The 20,470-nt window shown below is 43.5% G+C and overlaps 1 long non-coding RNA gene across 1 annotated transcript; it reads left to right on the top strand.

Annotated features, from left to right (window-relative positions):
• Positions 1-2,420: 2,420 nt before the first annotated feature.
• Positions 2,421-6,605, top strand: LOC310658991. Its single transcript, XR_014502573.1, has 4 exons — positions 2,421-2,573; positions 4,060-4,182; positions 4,468-4,589; positions 5,998-6,605. It is a non-coding gene; the product is annotated as an uncharacterized lncRNA (long non-coding RNA).
• The last annotated feature ends 13,865 nt before the right edge of the window (positions 6,606-20,470 follow it).

The following is a 20,470-nucleotide window of genomic DNA, read 5'->3' as shown; positions in this document are numbered from 1 at the left end:
CATGCAATCTTTGCTACCACTGGACAGCAAGAATGGGGATATGCTTAAGATAGATATGTGTGTGTGGAACCAAGCCTTATGAGGAGTGGTTGAAGGCTGGGTATGTTTATCCTAGAAAACAGGAGACTGAGAGGAGATATGATCTCCATCTTCAAATATCTGATGGGCTGTCACATGGAAGATGCAGCAAGATGGCTTTCTCCTGCTCCAGAGGATAGGACTGGAACCAATGGCTTCAAGTTACAAGAAAGGAGATTCTGACTCAACCTCAGGAAGAACTTTCTGACAGTAAGAGCTGTTCGACAGTGGAACAGTCTCCCTCAGGAGGTTGTGGACTCTCCTTCCTTGGAGGTTTTTAAACAGAGGTTGGATGGTCACCTGTCATGGATGCTTTAATTGAGATTTAGTTGTGTTGCAAGGGGTTGGACTAGATAATCCTCAGGCTCCTTTCCAATTCTGCAATTCTATGAATCAACGGAGGCTGCCTTATACTGAGTCAGTCTCTTTGACCATCTAACTCAGTATTGCCAGGTTTCCTTCTGTGAAATGAATACATTTTTGGTGCCATGAGAGTTTCAAACTCTGCCCCCCCCCCGATGCCAATAGTTTTTTGGGGGGGCCCTGACCTACATGCTTCAGTATCCACCAGTCCCAGTTTCAGGTTTGGGGGGAATTGTGACGTGCCCTCAGGAGGGCTCCTGTTCTGCCTCACCCCCATTCTAAGGCTTGAGAGTGTCAGGAGTGCCTGCAGGAGTCAGGCCCTGTGACTGGTAGGGCTTCGTAGGACTGGGGCTTTCCTAAGTTTGTTCTGAAGAGGCAAGGTGCGGCCACACAGGTGAGGCCGACTGGTAACTCACAGCACCTGGTGGCAAGAGCCAGGAAGGGATATAAGGTCAGCATTTCCCTTTGGCTATTTGCCACAGCAACATGCTTCCTGCCTTGCTGCGTTTGGCTTCTTGACTCCTTGCTTCCTGATCCTCGGACCCTTGGCTTCTTGACTCCTTGCTTCCTGACCCTCGGACCCTTGACTCCCAGCTCTATGACCCTCGGACCCTTCGCTTCTGGACTCCTGGCTTCCTGACTCCCGTTCCTGCTCCCACCTGCCGTCTTGCCCCCAGTGCCGATGTCCTCCGCCAGGACTTTGACCATCCATGACAGAGAGTGAGTGTTGGTGTCCAGAGGCAGCCAACACTTCTTTCCCCTTGCTTGTCCTCTCCTTTTAGGTCTGTCAGTGAGGATGAGGAGGCCTGTGAAGCCCATTTCACATTGCCCAGAGGGAGAGAGAAGGCAGCAGTTGCTGCTCTTTGGACTGGTATTTGAACGAGCGGAGATGGAATGGCAAGTGCTTCCTGTCCACTGATCCTGGATAGGAGAGGACTGCATGTGGAATGGATGGGAGCTGATGGGGAGGAGGTGGAGACACAGCACAGGTACTCAGACCTTTTTGGCACCCAACCTTTACCACTGCTGATTGGGGCAGTTGCTGTTTTTCAGTAGTGGCTTAGCAGGGATCAGTTCTGGCAGACCCTCCTAAGGCACTGGGGCCTTAGGATAAAAAGGAAAGAAGAGCCCAATTGGATCAGGCCAGAGGACCGGAGTACTGTGTCCAGTTCTGGGCACCACAGTTCAAAAAGGACTCTGACAAACTGGAACGTGTCCAGAGGAGGGCAACCAAAATGGTCAAAGGCCTGGAAACGATGCCTTATGAGGAACGGCTAAGGGAGCTGGGCATGTTTAGCCTGGAGAAGAGGAGGTTAAGGGGTGATATGATAGCCATGTTCAAATATATAAAAGGATGTCACATAGAGGAGGGAGAAAGGTTGTTTTCTGCTGCTCCAGAGAAGCGGACACGGAGCAATGGATACAAACTACAAGAAAGAAGATTCCACCTAAACATTAGGAAGAACTTCCTGACAGTAAGAGCTGTTCGGCAGTGGAATTTGCTGCCAAGGAGTGTGGTGGAGTCTCCTTCTTTGGAGGTCTTTAAGCAGAGGCTTGACAACCATATGTCAGGAGTGCTCTGATGGTGTTTCCTGCTTGGCAGGGGGTTGGACTCGATGGCCCTTGTGGTCTCTTCCAACTCTATGATTCTGTGATTCTGTGATTCTGTGACCATCTAGTCCAGTGGCCAACCAGAAGCCCACAAGCAGCACCTGAGTGCAATAGCTCTTACCCCCCTGCAATAGCCTTATTCTCCATGAATTTGTCTGCTCTTTTAAAGCCATCCAAGTTGATGCCCATCTCTTGTCGCCGCTGTCCGACAGTGCCAACTCCTGATGCCAGTCCTGGTATTCATTTCCCATTTTGTCTCAAAGCTCATTTGACTTTCAAATGACTTTCAAGACAAAGATCGAGAGGGCAGCTGAGCATGCGGGAAGAGGATGGCGAGTAACTGTTAGCTCTCCCTTCATTTACAGGTATAATGATATGCTATCTTGCATCTGCAATTAACCTAAGCTTTAAACTCTTATCGGGCAGAGGGGGCAAGAGAGGCTCCTCATCTACGGTGAACTGAGTCTGCCGTGAGCCAGGTAGTTGCTGCAAGGACAACTTTTGGACAGACACAGAAAATGGTAACGTTGCATTTCTAACCATGTCCATTCAAAAGCAGTTTGGTCGTTTTTAGTTGAGACAAAAGACAAGTAAGAGATGACATGATAAAAGCTTGTAAAATTTGCAGGGCATGGAGAAAATGAATAGAAAAGTTTTTTTTTTAAAAAAATTAAATCATTTTTTTAAAAAAATATTTTTATTAAAGATTTATTTACAAAAATATGTGCGTTGTCTCTTTTTTCAAGTTGTGTTTTCTAAAGATCAGTTTCATTTGTTGTGAGTCATTAGTGTTACATACAGTGTTAGGTTAGGAAGAAAATGGGGAAAGAGGGGGAGGAGGCATGGAGAGTGGGGTGGGGTCAGGTGGTTATGCTTCAGTTCTTCTACATAGTGTATGTGTGGGGTTTCATGTCAGTGTCATTTGTGTGGGTCCTCTTACTTTTCGCTTGTTGTATTTCCTTGGTGGTGAGAGAGGTTGCGGGGGTGGCATAGTTTGTGGTTGGTTGTCTTTGGCTGGCTGTAGTGAGATTTGATTTTGTGTGTGAGCGGTGTGTGTGTGTATTTGAATCAGGTTAGCCAGATTGATTTGTATGCTGTCGGTGGATTCTTGTTGTTGTCTTCTTGATAGAAAAGCTTTTCTCCCTCTCATAATAGCTCAGTTGGTTAGAATGCAGCACTTGTAACACCAAGGTTGCAGGTTTGATCCCCTTTTGGGACAGCTGCATATTGATGCATCGCAAAAGGTTGAATAAGATGATCCTCAGGGTTCCTTCAAACACTACAATTCTATGATTCTGTGAGAATTCGGGGACATCCAAGCTGAATGTTGGAAGGTTCCAGACGGATAAAAGAAAGCACTTCTTCACACAATGCTTAGCTAAACTATGGAACTTGCTCCCACAGGAGGCAGTGATGGCCACCAACCAAGATGGTATAAAAGAGGATTAGACAAATTCATGGAGGAGAAGGCTGTCAATAGCTACTAACCACAATGGCTATGTTCTGCCCCTATGGTCTGAGGCAGTGATGCTTCTGAGTACTAGTTACTGGAAAAACAGGAGGAGAGAATGCTATTGTGCTCAGGTCTTGCCTAAGGGTTTGCTAAAGCCATCTGGGTGGACACTGTGAGAAGATGCTGGACTAGATGGGCCATTGGCCTTACCCAGCAGGCTCTCTTTATGTTCTTACATTTTTATGTCCTATTAAATCCAATGGACCTTACTCCAAGGTACATGGGGTTAGGATGGCAGCCCCTAGAATCATATCCATGGAGCATAAAGAGCAACTGGGTGGACATGCTGAGTTTGCAGAGACTTTGAATACGTTCTCCCTTTTTTATTTTAGCTGGACAAATGTTAAACTTTAGCAGCAGCAGCAGCCCTGTAAAAAGGAAAGCTATTGAACAGAGAGAACAGGAAGACGCTGGCTTATCTGAAGCTGGGTATGAAATGTTATTTCAGGGCAGTGCTAGCAAATTCCTATTATATTTCTCCCCCTCCCTGTCAGCTAATCCTTGGAGATAGAATGATGAAGCTGCTGCACTGAAGGGAGACATCTCCAATTAGAGGTGGAAACAAGAAAAGGGCAAAAGGGGAGAAAGGAAAACAGGAAGATTATTTTGGAAGCAAGGTACTGAACCGTAGCTTATTAAATAGACTGTCATTTTTATCTATCCCATTAACACATTCAGCTGGGGATGGATCCGTCGGCCGGAGAGTCTTCTGGATCTCTTTGCCAAAAGGGTTCTGGTGCTTGGTTTTTACTCGCAGCAACTCCTGGTTGCTTCAGATCCTGCAGTTGTGAATTTTGCTTTTTCATGGTAACTCTCTGTCCTCATCTTCAGGGTTCACCCAAACAAAGCCCCATTGGTCTTGAGCACCATGCGGTTATTTGATTTCTTGCTTTGATTCACAGAATTGCAGGATTGGTGGGAGTCTGGTGGGACATTTAGGAGGAAATCCAGAAAATCCCCATCTGATGTGAACTCAACCTTTGCTTGCAGAGCTCCAGCAAAGGTGAAGCCACCAGCTTTCTGGGTAACTGATTTGATGAGTCATGCCTCTTTAGTCTTACTCAGCTTCCCATCCTTTCCTTCCTCTATTAGTGACTATCGTATTTTATCCTTTCAACAGCCCCTTGAGTTAATTTAGGTAAAGATAAAGGATCCAGTTAAAGGCGACTATGGAGTTGCGGTGTTCATCTCGTTTTCAGGCCAAGGAAGCCGGCATTTGTCCACAGACAGCTTTCCGAGTCATGTGACCAGCATGACTAAACCGCTTCTGGTTCAATGGGACACCACGACAGAAACCAGAGCGCACGAAAACACCATTCACCTTCCTGCCACAGTGGTACCTATTTATCTATGTGCACTGGCGTGCTTTCAAACTGCTAGGTTGTCAGGAGCTAGGACAGAGCAATGGGAGCTCACCCTGTTGTGGGAATTCGAACTACCAACCTTCCGACTGGCAAGCCCAAGAGGTCCAGTACACTTAAAATACTCTTACCCCAATTTAACAGTCATGGCTTCCCCCAAAGAATCTTGGGAACTGTAATTGGTTAAGGGCGTTGGAAATTCTAGCTCTCTGAGGGGATCCCCTAACAACCTTGCCCCTCCCCCCTCAGCAGTTGCAAATATCTGGGATCAGGCAGAAGAATTTCCAGGTCAATAGTGTTTGTCATTAGCATGGGGATTGTGTGGAAGATCAACTGTGTGTCAGCAAGTCAGGAGGTTAAAGAGCTACAAAGACGGTGTACAAGCAAATCAATATTGTGGCTTAATCAAGTGGCACTACAGAAGAAGCAGAATAGGTTAAAACTACACAAACATGGCTTAGTTTCCTGTCATTCCAATGAACAGTGTGTGCTTCAATACCCCCCTCCCAAAGTGACAGATGCAGTTTTGAACCCAACCATGCTTACTTTGCAGGAATCTGAAGGGGACAACAGTTTTTACATAATGTAAATCACTACATTTCCACATCAGTTTGATATGTGATATTTTGGGGAAAGCCCTCATAAAATTTTGTCAGCTTCTTAGTGTGCATTTCTCCTGAAATACACATTCTTGCAAGTAAAATTTCCGTAACATAATACATATTTGTATGTTATTTTCATTAATATATACATTCATCCATATAATGCATACATTTCTCCAATACTGTATATGCATTTTTGCCAATTTTGTGGGGTGGGGCGACGACACTGCAAAATTTCCAGAAGTGCAAATTTCAAAGGATAGCTGTGTTTTGGTTTGTGTATTGTTTCAGGAGGTGCAAACTGGCCAGTTTCGCATGAAAAGGCGGACTGAGCCAAATTTTTGTTCCTCTCTGGGAGCAGGCATTGTCATTTCCTGAACTGCCAGCAGTAAACTGTTTACACCTATAGGCCTTCATGAATAATGAACAGTAGTGATTAACATTGCTCTTCTCTATGTTTTGCTCACAGGCTACACTGTTTTCCAGAGCCGTGGCGAATGAGAGTGCGACATGTCATTACAATACATTAACAGGGGTGATGGTTGGCCCCGATTTGCTTTCAACAAAGAGTTGGCCTTTAGTTACTTCCAGCAGGCACTGGCAATTACTGAATTTTTAATACCCAAATTCCCAGATTTCACTTTAAATGCCATTTCAGGCCACGATAGTGCCGAAAATGGATTGCCATGCTGTAAATTCATCGTGAGGAGAAATACTGTAAGAAAACGGGGCATTGTGAATATATATACACACACATCAAAATACAGCGAAAGGTATAACCTGACTTTCAGGCAACTCTTGAAGTTTTTTTTTAATAAAAAAATTGGATTAATTAGCTAACCACTTTAATTACTATTTGCATAGTTTTTGTTTTAACTATTGTACATCAGGCAGATATTTTATGATATGGCAGCAGAGAAATACTTTTATAATTATATCAATAAACAATAGCTTAGAGTAGACCCTAACTCATCTGGAAGTAGCTTTAGTTAGTATTTTCTCTGTTTTTCTCATCCTTGACTTACCTTGTTTGTCTTCCTCCCCTTACTCTTTTCATTAAAATTAGATGTTAAAGCTCTTCCATTGGGTTTTTTTAAATAAATACGTTTTACTAATATATTCAGTATTGTAAAATTTATATTTACGCTATTTCCCCCCTTTTGTATACTTGTGTCAGTGGTGTGCCTTTGTTGTCTTTTCCTTTTAAATGATGTATACCCACTGAATCAAAAATTAAAATTAGTAATTAAATGACTATTTAAAAAAGAGAAAGATTAGACTTGAGAAACACCCACCCACAAATTGTTGGTCACAGGGGGAGCACTTCTGCACTTTATTAACACAAATATTCACATAGCCTTTTAAAAAGAAAAAGGGAGAAGTTGCTCCCGTCTCCTGCATCAGTTGATTGCATCCAACTGAGTCCCTGGAATTGTGGAAGGACTTCCATTCATGCAATGAGATCTCCATTGCAATGCCCCTCCTCTGCAAATCCGCCCTAGAGGGTTGAGGAAGAGAAACCTCAGAGCCATTTTAGTTGCTTGGGCACACAGAGGGAGGGGAGAAGAAAGTCCATTGCATTGAGTAGAGGTCCTTCCATAAGCAGAATGACTTTGTTGGATACAACTCAACTTCATTCCCAGTGCCCTATTTGCATATAAGCTAAACAAGCTATAGCTTAGGGCCCCACTCTCTTGGGGCCCCCCAAAAAAAATTAAAGGAAAAAAAACCTGGATGTACACCTCCAAAATATAAGATAAAGAACAAATAAAATAAAACCTACATACAGCAACAGTGTTTTGTGTTGTGCAGGCTCCTATGATGTAAGCAATGGGCCCCACCTGCTAGCCTGCTCCCTAAAATATCACTGGTATAGGGTGCCTACATTCTGCATGTGCAAATGGCTTTAGATACCTATTAGGTCCATAAATTACCATATAGCATGTATTCAACCCAAAAAACAGTGACAATTTGTTGTTGACAAAGGACAGCTGGACATATAAAGGGCCCCATTACCTTCAGTAGCTTAGGGCCTCATCAAACCTTAATCCGGCCCTGATCATTCCATAAGTGTTGCTTTCCTTTCCTTAACAAGTACCATTCATGCACATCCCCTGTTGCTCCATAATGACAGCACCAACGTCGTCCTCTTTCTATTTTTCAGAAATGTTCTTATTTCATTTCCACAACATAAATATAAACAGCATAATCAATGAAGTGCAGCCTTAGCACATGATGAGAAAATGCCCCATTCCTTAAAAAGAAAGAATTTGTTCAAACTTTTAGTGATCTGAAACTTTTTTTAAAAAAAAGACAATATAAGACAATTTTTGTGTGTGTGTGTGCAGTCTTTTTTGCCTTGTGTCCCCATTTTGTGGACTGTTTAAATAATGCACAAGCATTCTGGGCCAAAAAACAAAACAAAGGTGGCATTCTACTCGCTGCTACCTTTGTTTCTGCCTCCCTTTCTCAAAAGGAATGGAAGACAAAAGCTCTCCTTTGTGTAACATGAACACACAACAGGGGAAGGCTGAACAACAGAGGTTCAGAGAGCCTGCCTGCTTGGTTGTCCCCCAGGAATTGAGCAGATGTGAAGAGCAGGAGCCTTTGCTGCTTGGGGCGATAGATCCACTCTGCCTCTCATGCTGTTCCTCTCAAAATGGGCAAAGAGGTGGCTTTGGAACAGAGCCTGAGATGAAGCAGCAGCAGCCTGCTGCCACGACTCTCAACCTGTTTGAGTGCATCTCTTCACAGATGGGGACACTTGTGCATTTTGTAACGACACCAAGGAGTACCCATCCCCCCAGCCGCTTCCTTTCTGTACAGTGGTACTTCTGGTTATGAACTTAATTCGTTCCAGAGGTCCGTTCTTAACCTTTCTTAACCTGAAGTACCACTTTAGCTAATGGGGTCTCCCACTGCCGCGGCGGCGGTGCGATTTCTGTTCTCATCCTGAGGTAAAGTTCTTAACTCGAGGTACTACTTCCGGGTTAGCGGAGTCTAACCGAGGTACTACTGTACTTGCAAAAATTATATTCCATGCTGGTGCTACACTTTGGAAGTCTCTTTAGAAGACCCTATTCCATGGAGCCCGCTCCTTCAGTGAGGCACCATTTGCACAACAGTTTGTTCCATTTCCCCTACCTTTCTTGTGCTTTATTTGACAGTGGAAGCATGGAAGTGAAAATTCAAATATAATGGGAAAATTAATAGTTTGGGAACCATCGGGAAAACAAGAATGCACTGCTGTGTGAATGCAGCCGGAGTTTACCTGAATCTTCCCAGGAGCAAGAGGACAGCATAGAATTGGAGCAATGGTTTGCAGAGGGGCATAGTTCAGAAGGCAGAAGCTGGGAAATACTGGATGGCGAACAGCTAGCAGAAGAAACAGCTAGCAGAAGAAACTGGAAGAGAGTGAGTTAACAGATTCAGTCTCTGGATAGCATCCACCTCCCTTCCCCAAAGTCACTGAGAACTCAGAAAGTGTCAGAACAGAAAGCACAGAGGCTACAAGCTCAGATTACAAGACGTAGGAGTGACGTAGATTAATAGGGGTGGAAGGGGGTGTCCCTTAATTGGGAGCACCACTATTTCTTGGAGATGTGTTCTTTGTTCTCTCGCTGTGATTATTAAAGATTTCAGTATTTTGGGTTTAAGCCACTAGAAATTATTGCACATCACAATATTGCACATTACACATTACTTTCCTTCTGGCTGTGCAGTGCACATACCATACCTTTAAATCACATTTCAGCACCACCAGCAAAGAATCTTGAGAGCTGTAGTTTGTTAGCGGGTGCTAGACATTGTAGCTCTGAGAGACCTACAGTTCCCACAATTCTTTGACATGGGTGGATGTGCTTTAAATGGTGCGTGCACAGCCTTTGTTTACATGCCCGTAAGAATTATTTTGGTGTTTGATTCTCTCTTATTTAAGTGTTGAGAAATAAAAGCCCAAATCTCCAGGAGGAAGAAGCAAAGTAATTTATTTAAATCACACATTTGTACTTTCCTGTTCAAATGTAGCGTGTTATAGCATAAAATCCTTAGTGCTGTGCTTGAAGGAGTTCTACATTAAGTTTCTGTTGCTTTTGTGTGCGCATGTTGCCGTTTTACAGCTGCACAGAGCACCAGGTGTATTTTCAAAGAAGATTAAGGTACTGCATCGGAATGATTCCATTTCTAATCAGCAAAATCCATTGTAGCTGGGGATTTCAATTTAAATATCATTGTGTTGTTTTAGAGGATGAGGAAAAGACTGGGGGTGAGAAATGAAAAAGAGCAAGAATGCACAGCATCACTAGGAATATAGGTGACTTCTAGATGGCCTGTGTGTTGAGCATTCATCATGCTTTGTTTGCACGGAGATTAGATGACTTTGCATCATAGCAAGTGTTATCTCACACATTTCCCCATCACTTTCCTTATCACAAAAAGTCTGATCCCTTGGAGAGGCAGGCCACTGCAATCGCACAAGCCTAAATATGTGGCATGCAGTTGAGTCCTGCTTGAAAACAGCAGCAGTCTGGAAGCACCTATAATGAGAAGGGTGACGTCTTGGAGAGACAACAACCCACAGCTCATTTCCCGATAAAGGCCTCATCTGTGCTATACATTTGAATCACTATTACACCACTTTAAACAGTCATGGCTTCCCCCAAAGAATCCTGGGAAATGTAGTTTAAGGTGCTAAGAGTTTTTAGGAGAACCCTATCCCCCTCATGGGACATGGGTGGCGCTGTGGTTTAAACCACTGTGCTGCTTGGACCTGACGATCAGAAGGTTGGCGGTTCGAGGCCCCGCAACGGGGTGAGCTCCCATTGCTTGGTCCCTGCTCCTGCCAACCTAGCAGTTTGAAAGCACATCAAAGTGCAAGTAGATAAAGAGGTACCACTCCGGCGGGATGGTAAACGGCATTTCTGTGCGCTGCTCTGGCTTCACTAGAAGCAGCTTAGTCATGATGGCCACATGAATTATAACTCTTTGAGGAGGATAAAAGGTAAAGGGTAAAGGGACCCCTGACAGTTAAGTCCAGTTGCAAACGACTCTGAGGTTGCGGTGCTCAACCTCAGAGTTGTTCACGACTGGACTTAACTGTCAGGGGTCCCTTTACCCTTTACCTTTTATCCCCCTCATAGAGTTACAATTCCTCAATTTCCCTGGGAAGAGGGATTGGTTGTTAAACCACCCTGAATACTAGCTCTGCAAGCAAAATAGGGGTATTTTACTATTGTTTTTTTGTGGGGGAGAATGAACATTTTTAACAGATCCTGAAAACATTAAGACTAGCTGGTTTGAAGCCATTAATTCCATAGTCTGGGTAATCCAAATATGGCTAACACTTCACTGAGTTCAAAGGGACCCAGAATTTTCTTCCATTTCAGCTTTGGGACATTTACTTGCCATATCTGAAGTGCAATATAGTATTTAGATCTGTCCATTTCCATCTCTCCATGTTTCTCATTTTTCTAGCCTTAAGTTCTTTTTTTTTCTTAAGTACTCATGAGAATTTCAGTGTTTTCGTGATAATTTTTTTACAAACCAATTTCCCCAATGTAATAAATTTGTGTATGTTATTTTAACGATACATGCATTTTTATGCACACTTAAGCACTTCTATGCATAAGATTGAAGCCTAAATTTGAGAGTGGTTTTTTTATATATATAATATTTTATTAGGATTTTCACAATGTGATACAAACCAACAAAAAGAAAAAACAAAAAACAATACCAAACAAAAAATACAAAAAATAACAACAATGAAAAACAATTCCATCTTTCAAACAAATCTTGCCTTAGCTTGTTTCTTGGACTTCCCCACACCTCCCTCCTTTGTATTCCAATGCAATTGTTTGTTCAGCAAATCCTTTCCCTCTTTACCTTTATCTTAATTATTATCTTAATATTTTAACTTTACCTTTCCCTCTGTTTAACATTCCATTTTTTCCTAATACATCAAACCTTGTTGCTATAAACCCCTTAGCTTCAATCTAACATCATTCCATCATTCATTAATTTTACATTGTTTCTGTAAATAATCCTAAAATTTCTTCCAGTCTTCTTCCACCAGCTCTTCTCCCTGGTCTCGGATTCTGCCAGTCGTTTCTGCTAATTCCATATAGTCCATCACCTTCATCTGCCATTCTTCCAGAGTGGGTAGTTCTTGTGTCTTCCAATACTTTGCGATGAGTATTCTTGCTGCTGTTGTTGCATACATAAAAAAAGTTCTGTCTTTCTTTAACACCAGTTGGCCAACCATGCCCAGGAGAAAGGCCTCTGGTTTCTTCTGGAAGGTATATTTAAATACCTTTTTCATTTCATTATAGATCATCTCCCAGAAAGCCTTAATCTTTGGGCATGTCCACCAAAGGTGAAAGAATGTACCTTCAGTTTCCTTACATTTCCAACATTTATTTTCGGGCAAATGATAGATTTTTGCTAGCTTGACTGGTGTCATGTACCACCTGTATATAATTTTCATAATATTCTCTCTTAAGGCATTACATGCCGTAAACTTCATACCTGTGGTCCATAACTGTTCCCAGTCAGCCATCATAATGTTATGTCCAACATCTTGTGCCCATTTAACCATAGCAGATTTCACCGTTTCATCTTGAGTATTCCATTTCAACAGCAAGTTATACATTCTTGACAAGTTCTTAACTTTGGGGGATCTAACAATTTGAGAGTGGTTTTAGCTCTCATTCTTGGCAGATGATTTTCCCCAAGCTTCAACGAAACATTACCTGTTGAAATTCTACCTGCGACGCTGCTGACAATAAAACACAAGCTTTTGCCAGGACAGGAATAAAAAGTGGCAAGGCTACTAAAAGGCTTAATAACTCCTCTAGTGCAATAACATGGTCATTGGAGTAAAATTGACAATTGTGTTGAGAGCAGAATGACTGCTGGAGAGCTAAGCAAGCCAAATCACGCATTTGCCGTGACAGAGTGTGCAGAATGAGAAGTAAGTTATGGGATATGATTTTAGAAAATACAGGTAGGGGAAGGTTGGCTGGACAGAGAGTTCTGGCTCTGCTTCTTGGGCCGCATCTGCTGATTTATGGCGTAGATTGAACTGATTTGTCACACAGCAGGTGACTTTCCAATTTGGTATTTGCCCTTTGTGTCACACAGGATGTAATCTCAGTGGGTATAAGATTGTGGTGAAGCAGACACAGATGCGTCTCTCTGCCATGGCCTCCGTGAACTGCAAATGTAAGGATAAGTATTCACTTCATTGTAGGGGCTCGTTGTATGAGATCATTGCCCGTAACTGGGGCACAGGCACAAGGCTGACATCACACTGAAAGCGATCATTACAACACAGGGAGAAAGGGAGTGAAGATGTCCCAGGTATGGTGGGGGGTGGCGGGACCTGCTAGCACAGGGTTGGGGAATAGATCTGGCTGGCAGTCCAGAGCATTACCTCCCCCAACCCTCATCCCCTTCTGAGAGCTACTATTCCCAACAGTTCCCTGAGAAAGAGGGTCTGGTCGTTAAACTACTCTAGGAATATGTGTGTTGGAAGCTGCCCAGATTGGCTGGAGCAACCCAGCCATGGGTGGGGTATAAAGATTGTTACAGTGGTACCTTGGTTTTCAAATGCCTTGGTACCCAAACAACTTGGAACCAAACACTGCAAACCCGGAAGTAAGTGTTCCGGTTTGCGAACTTTTTTCGGAGGCCGAATGTGCTCTGTTTTGAGTGTTGCATTTCCGATTTGAGCTCCACACTTCCATTTTGAGTGTTACGCTGATGACTTGAGTGCCACACTTCTGTTTTGAGTGTTATGCTGAGGTCCGTCTGCTTTTGCTATTTATTTTGCATTTTTGTTTTTGCGGCTTTATTGTTTTGTTTTTGTGACTGTGTGGAACCCAGTTCATCTACAGATTGATTGATTGTGTGACTTCAGTACATTGTTTATTGCTTTCATTTTATGGATCAATGGTCTCGTTAGATAGTAGAATTCATGTTAAATTGCTGTTTCAGGGGTGGTTTTTAAAAGTCTGGAACTGATTAATCCATTTTGCATTACTTTCTATGGGAAAGCACCCCTTGGTTTTGGAACGCTTTGGTTTTGGAACAGACTTCTGGAATGGATTAAGTTTGAGAACCAAGGTACCACTGTATTATTACTACAGTAAAACATCAAACATTTAAAACTTTCCTGTACGGGGCTGCCTTCAGATGTCTTCTAAAAGCCAGATAAGATATTTATTTCCTTGACATCTGCTGGGAGAGCATTTCATAGGGTGAGCACAACTACAACTCCCATTATGCCTGACCATGCTGGCTAGGGCTGATGGTGCAACATTTGGAAGACTGCATGCTCCCCAACCCTGCTTTAAAGAATGGAGACAGTGCCCATGTCGCATGTTGGGAATCAAGTAATAAGAGTTCAAGAGATGTATGTGACATGGGAGCCAATCATGCAGGGCCCCAGGTGCCAGGGCACCCACAAATTTTAAATGAAGTGGCTGCCCCCCCCCGAGTACTATCCTATGATGCATTAACACCCCGTGCTATGTGCAAGTGATGTCAGCATGCTGTGGGCATCCACTGTCACGGGTTCAAGGCAGTGTGCCCTTATGTGCATGTGTGAACTGGTCCTGCATTTCGGATGGCGGACTCCTTCCTATGAAAAGTTCTGATTGCTCAGTTGGACAGTCAATCTTTTTAGATCAGTTCCTTCCCTGACTTCCATAGGCAAAACATGCAAAAACTTGTCCTTCTCAGGAAACTGCTGTTGAGTCTCGATTACCGCACAGCATTCATTAAGCAGTGAAGGACTAATCTTCATTGTATTGCATTGTTATCTCCGTTCTCTGCTGACCAATATTAATTTAGCAGAACAGAAAAACTCCTTATTCACACGATGGCTGAAATATATTAGTTTCTTTATAGGTAAGTGAAGTGGAAATCTGATATGTGGAAATAAGCCTTATTCCATTACCTCCAATATCCCAGGAAAGCGGGGGTCTGTTAAACGGTGCCTTCCTTGAGACTCACATTAGCTAAGTTCATTCAGTACAAAAAGCAAAGTTAAGTCAAATATTTTTGCTATTGGTGTTTTAATCAAGTAAGAGACCTCTTTCCTGGATTCTTAACTGGGGACTTGCATTAAAAAACAATTTTAAAAAATCTGCATTTAAATTGAGATTCGGAAATATACAGCCCAGGAGCTTACAAGTGCTTCTGTTTCTTTTTATCCTCCAGTGTGCCATATAAAAAGAACACGATGCTTCTGCTTAATTCTTAAGTGCCATAAGATGCCATAAGATGCTACTTATAAGGAAGTTAAAACTGGAGATTTTCAAAGGAATCAATATGCCACTTGGGAAATAATTGAGAAACGGAGAAAGGAAATACAGTATACTGGCTTCAGAATAGGACACTTTATGGGTAACTTGGCATTTGCGCAATTGCTCACCCCGCCAGAAGTCTACATATTGCAGGGATGTGAAACCTCAGGTCATAGAGACAAATATGGCCCGCCGGGCCTCTCTGTCTGCACGCCCCCCCCCCCCCGCGGGGGGACAACTCCTATGGTAAATGCACCCCACTGAGAATCCCTTCTATGAGAAAGGAATGAATGAGAAAGGAATGGAAACATTCCCGTTAATTTCTCCCATTAGTTTTATTTTCATTTTTGACTATCTTTTAATTTTGTTCCTCTCATTCATTTCTCGTAGGTGGGATTCCTGTAATGAACAAACAGTGCAGCATTAGTAAACAAATTGGGGTCCCAGGTTCAGTCCCCACTATCTCCAGGTTGAGCTGAGGGAGTCCTCTGCAGCCAATCAGGGTAGGTGATAGTGAGCTAGATGGACCAATGGCCTGGTTTGGTATAAGGTAGCTTCCTGTTGCAATGATGTCTCCATGCCACAGTTGTCAAAGCTCTGCATCCATTTTATGACCATGCCCCCTTCAACACTAGTGCCAAATGGGAATACTTTTTTATTTTGAAAAGGTAGCCTTTTGCAATTGCTTCATGTCATGCTTCTCCTCAGTTCTGTGCCGCTGCAAAGGTTTGTCAGCAGGACACAGTAAATCCCTTCCCATTGACAGGTGTGCCTTGCATGTGACGATGAAAGTCTGAACGTGATAATAGCCGAGATGATGGATGTTTCAAATAACAAGATGATCACACAATAGCCTCAATCCCTGTGCGGAAAGCATAAATTGTGTGAATCCGCCCTTTGTTCCAGAGAGACGTATCTCATTTGAATTGCTGAAAAGACAATTTAAGACAGAAGATTTAAGGTAGTTGTTTGGGGAGGGCGGGGGGAAGATTTCTGAGCAGAGGAGCTGCTCATTATTAGAGCGCATTGCCTAAGGATTAGTAGGAATGTTATCAGTTAGACCAGGCCTGGGAAACCTGCGTCATCCCAGATGTTGTCGGACTTCAACTCCCAGCTGCCCCAGCTGCCATGGCCAAGCAATGTTCGCAAGTCAAGAAAAGCGCCTAGAAAACGTTTATCATTATCTAGATGCCTGTCATGGCTACAACCTAGAAATGTAAGGGACTTGTAGTCGTATAGATGTCTTGGGACTCTAACTCCCATTATGACTAATCACTAGCCTTGCTGGCAATGTTTAAACCCCTACCCCCACCCCACATCTTATGCTCCTCCTGTTTTGATTTTGACTGCTTTGCACCGACTTCTGATGCCTGCCTATGTGTTATGCGCTCCCTTCTGCTACCGCCACAAATGTCTAACATCTACCAGATATGGTGAAAGTACATCTGAAGGTGAACTAACTCAGAAGTGTCAGTCTGTGGTAACCGGTAGCAATTTTCTGAGGCAAAGTCCTTACCTTGCCAAGCCCTGTGCTTTTGTGAAACCATGTACACACCACACATTTAAAGCACATGGCCTGTCCCAAAGAATAATGGGAACTGCTTTTTTAAGGTAAACTTTAGGACAGGTTCTTCTCGGTAGTGGCACTCAAATTGTGGAATGTTCTCCCCTCAGATGTCAAGGAGATGAGTAACTATATAACATTTAGAAGACATCTGAAGGCAGCCCTGTATAGGGAAGCCTTTTAATGTGTAATGTTTTATTATGTTTTTATATATGTTGGAAGCTGCCCAGAGTGGCTGAGGCAACCAGTCAGATGGGTTGTATAATAATAATAATAATAATAATAATAATAATAATAAAATAATAATACCCCTCACCACAATTGAGAGGTAGCTGAGGGGTGCAAGGAAGGCTATGTGTCACACATAGCCTATGTCTCTCAACATCTCACTGCCACCATTTCTGCCTAAGCTTGCCACCTCAATCTGCCTAATGGTAGGGCCAGCCCTGTGTGTGTGTGTGTGTGTGTGTGTGTGTGTTTATTGTGACAGATGCAACCAATAAAGCAGAGCCCAAAGCCACGGGAGGACTTGGCAAGTCTCTATACCTCAAGCTTTTCAGCAAACTTCTAGGATTCCAAGGCAGCTTAAAAGGAACTTTTGAAAGAATGGCTTATCACTGGTCCCTGGACAACTGACATTTGAAAAAGTTGCTTTTGACACTAAGAACATAAAGCTTCTTTCATGGTCAACAGTGCACAGAATTTTGCTAGAATCCTGAGGAGTTTAGGAAAAAAGAGAGAGGAATAATCTGAGATTCCCCATCATTATTTCCCCAAATCATCAGACTGTTACAAATACGTTACAGTTTGTTCATCACCAGCTGAAAACAAAACACGGTGTGTGTTGTCCCTGGAAGGGAGGTATAGATCTCAGTGTGGAGTTTCTCTTACCCCTCCTTTTCCACTCCTAGCTCAGAGGTAGAGTAAAGCCTGATTTTTATTTTATTTTTTGCGATGGGATTATTTTCACTCCTGCCTTCTCAGCTGTTAATTCCACACTGCAGGATCCCTGGTTGAAAGGTGAGCAGCCAGGTGGGAAAGGCTTAAAATCTTTTTTTAATTCATAGGTACTGATATTTTAAAAGAAGCAACAAATCACAACAATAATTTGCTTGAAGATACAAAGCTCTGTTGGGGGGGAATGGGGGGGGGAATCGACGAGGATCAGAGTGAGAAATGCCTCTATTTTCATCTGAGGCATGTTGGAGGGTATGTAAATGTAAATGAAACATTTTCACCTAGAATGTGAGCATATAAAATTTAGCAAGTGGGGAACGATCTTTCGCACCATCCCACCCCGTAAGGGCATTTAATTTATTCTAACCAACAGCATTATGGGATTTTCCATAGTCACAGATGTTCAGAAGTTTTGTTTCCTTGTCATCTCACAAAGACAGCATCCACGCCACCACTGAACTCCACCACACCAGGGTGCAGAATCCAACCCCCAAATGGTGCAGAGTTTTCTGGCACTGACAAAGCCTCCTTGGAGGCTGTCCGTACAAAACCCTCCACCTGCCCAGCTCTGTGAAGAAGCTGAAGTCCTGCTGAAACGACTCATTGGCTATTTATTTCCCTTTCTGGATCGCTTCCAGCAAGATATCTCAAAGCAATTTAACAATATAAACAAGTGCAACCTCCCCCACCTACATAAAACACTTGAAAACAGTTTCACATATAAAAGCAATTAAAAGAAAGTCATATAAAAAAAGGATTAAAAGAACTTCATATATATTTTAAAAAGTCAATTTTCGTATCTAGTGCAGATACAAATACTACAGTAAAAGGGTTTAGGGGCAGGGGAGAGAAAGTACCCAATAAGTGCCCCAAAGGCAACAGAGATGGTGCTTGCCATATTTTGTAATATGGGCAGGGGTGGAGGAAGGGGGTGTGGTGGGTGTGGGTCGCCCCAGGCGTCACCACTGAGGGGGGTGACAAAATGTTGGGCAGCACTCACCATGGGGCCTGCAGCACGCCAGAGCCACATGTCTGTCCTTGCTCACTGCCTCCCCCACAGCTATGGGGTGGCTGAGTGTGAGGAGGCAGGCAGACTCTGGAGGCCCCGCCCATCCCGTGCCTTTGGGTGGCTCGCCCCACCCCTGGGCACGCCGCTCCAAGCGGCTCCCTCCGCAGCTGAATATGGGTGCTTTACAAAGAAATCTGCCACCTGCAGTTCAGTGGTTCAACCACACAGGGCAGGGCACACACCGATCCAGCTGCCCCCGACATTGCCTGACTGGTGGAGCCCATAAATGCCTCTGCACATGTGAAACACCTTCCCCACATTAGCATTGCTTCAAGGAGGGATCCTGTTTTCCCCTCGGAGAATGTTTCCCCCTTTCACTGAATGCTGGGGACAACAGGTGGGGAACTGTCTCAAGTAAACAGGACTACTCTGATCCTGTGATTGCCTTCATACGCATGTATGCATGGCTGAGGTGGGGGCCACATCAGCATGTTTAGGGTATTTATTTAGCATGGGTTCATTTTATTTTATATATTTATCCATCACTTTTCAGATAAACAGGTGCCTTAACCACACACCCTACCCCCACTCCCAAATCCCAAATCCGATCTTTGCATCAGGGCACTCCTAGGAAACTGAGAGCAATGAAAATGCCATGAATAATTAGTGTGTGGTTAATTATTCTTTAATGAGTCTCTGGGTTGTATAAATTATTGAACTACTCACTCAGCTTCGAGACCCATAATTAATAAGTGATTAGGAAAATTCAAAATGTTAGGCTGGGAAAGTGGAGGGAGGGGGCAGAGGGGGGCAAAAATGATATCGCTGATGTTTACATTAAGGAAGCATGACTCCCAAATCATTATAGATGTCTAATTATATTGCAGCCAGATAATTTTCAGTCCATAAAGGCAAGTGATGATCTCGAGCTCTTGGCTTTATTTTATCTCTCTCTCTCTCTCTCTTTCTTCCATCATTTGCATTGCCTTGTTTTGACATCGTGCTTATTCAGATCGTCCTGGGCTGAAGCTACAGAGGCACAGCCAATGAGTTCTCCTAGGGATGCTGAAGTGTGTGCCTGTGGTGGAAGAATGAGGCAGAGCTCAGTCATGGCAAACTCCTGCCATGACCGTAGGAGGCCTATGTAAGGTACAAGTTTGGAGTGGCTTGCTTGGGAAGGAGCTAATGACTGCACTTGCTTCCCAGTAGGTGGATTACTGTTGCTTAGGAGGAGGGAGAGGAATAAAGAAGTCTGGGAAGTCAGCATGGTGCAAACTGGACTGCCACTGCTGGTGCGTTTGCACTGCATCTCTTGGCCTGCTCCCTTGCTCTTCTCCTTAGTTGCAGTAGTGAGTGACCTACGATCCAGGAAGCTACCCTAGCAGCGGTGCCCCACCTGCTTCTAGCGCAAGGCAAATATACGACAAAATGTTGCATTGTGAAGTGTGCTTTGTTAAGGGTTTCAGATTCTCCATTCACCTGGTTTCCACAACCTTAGAAGATTCAAGACTGATGAAGTACTTTTTCACGCGGTGTGTAGTTGTACTATGAAAATCACCCCCACTGAAGGCAGTGATGGCCACTAACTTAGGCAGCTTTGAAAGAGGATCGAGCAAATTTGTTCTTACTGTATGCCAGTTATCAGATAGTGAAAAAGGGGTAAAGGATCCCTGGACAGTTAAGTCCAGTCAAAGGCAACTATGGGGTTGCAGTGCTCATCTCGCTTTCAGGCCACCGACAGCTTTCTGGGTCATGTGGCCAGCATGACTAAACCGCTTCCTGCTCAATGGAACACCGTGATGGAAATCAGAGCTCATGGAAACGCCATTTACCTTCCCACCACAGCGATACCTATTTATCTACTTGCTTTCAAACTGCTAGGTTGGCAGGAGATGGACTAGAGCAACGGGAGCTCACCCCGTCACGGGGTGTGCCACCCACATCCCTTATCAAAATGGCTTCCCATGACATGCCAACTGCCAAATAATGCCAGTTACAAAATATACGCTAATGATATCCCATTTTAGATTTTGTTTTCTGTGTATAATGAAAATGGTATATGAAGTCAGATATCAGATCACTTAATGTAAGAAATACTATTATGTGT

This window comes from Podarcis tiliguerta (assembly GCF_965153285.1).
Source record: "Podarcis tiliguerta genome assembly, chromosome: 10".
Classification (NCBI taxonomy): Eukaryota; Metazoa; Chordata; class Lepidosauria; order Squamata; family Lacertidae; genus Podarcis; species Podarcis tiliguerta.
Note: the sequence above shows the minus strand (reverse complement) of the source record. Positions and strands in the feature narration are given on the sequence as shown.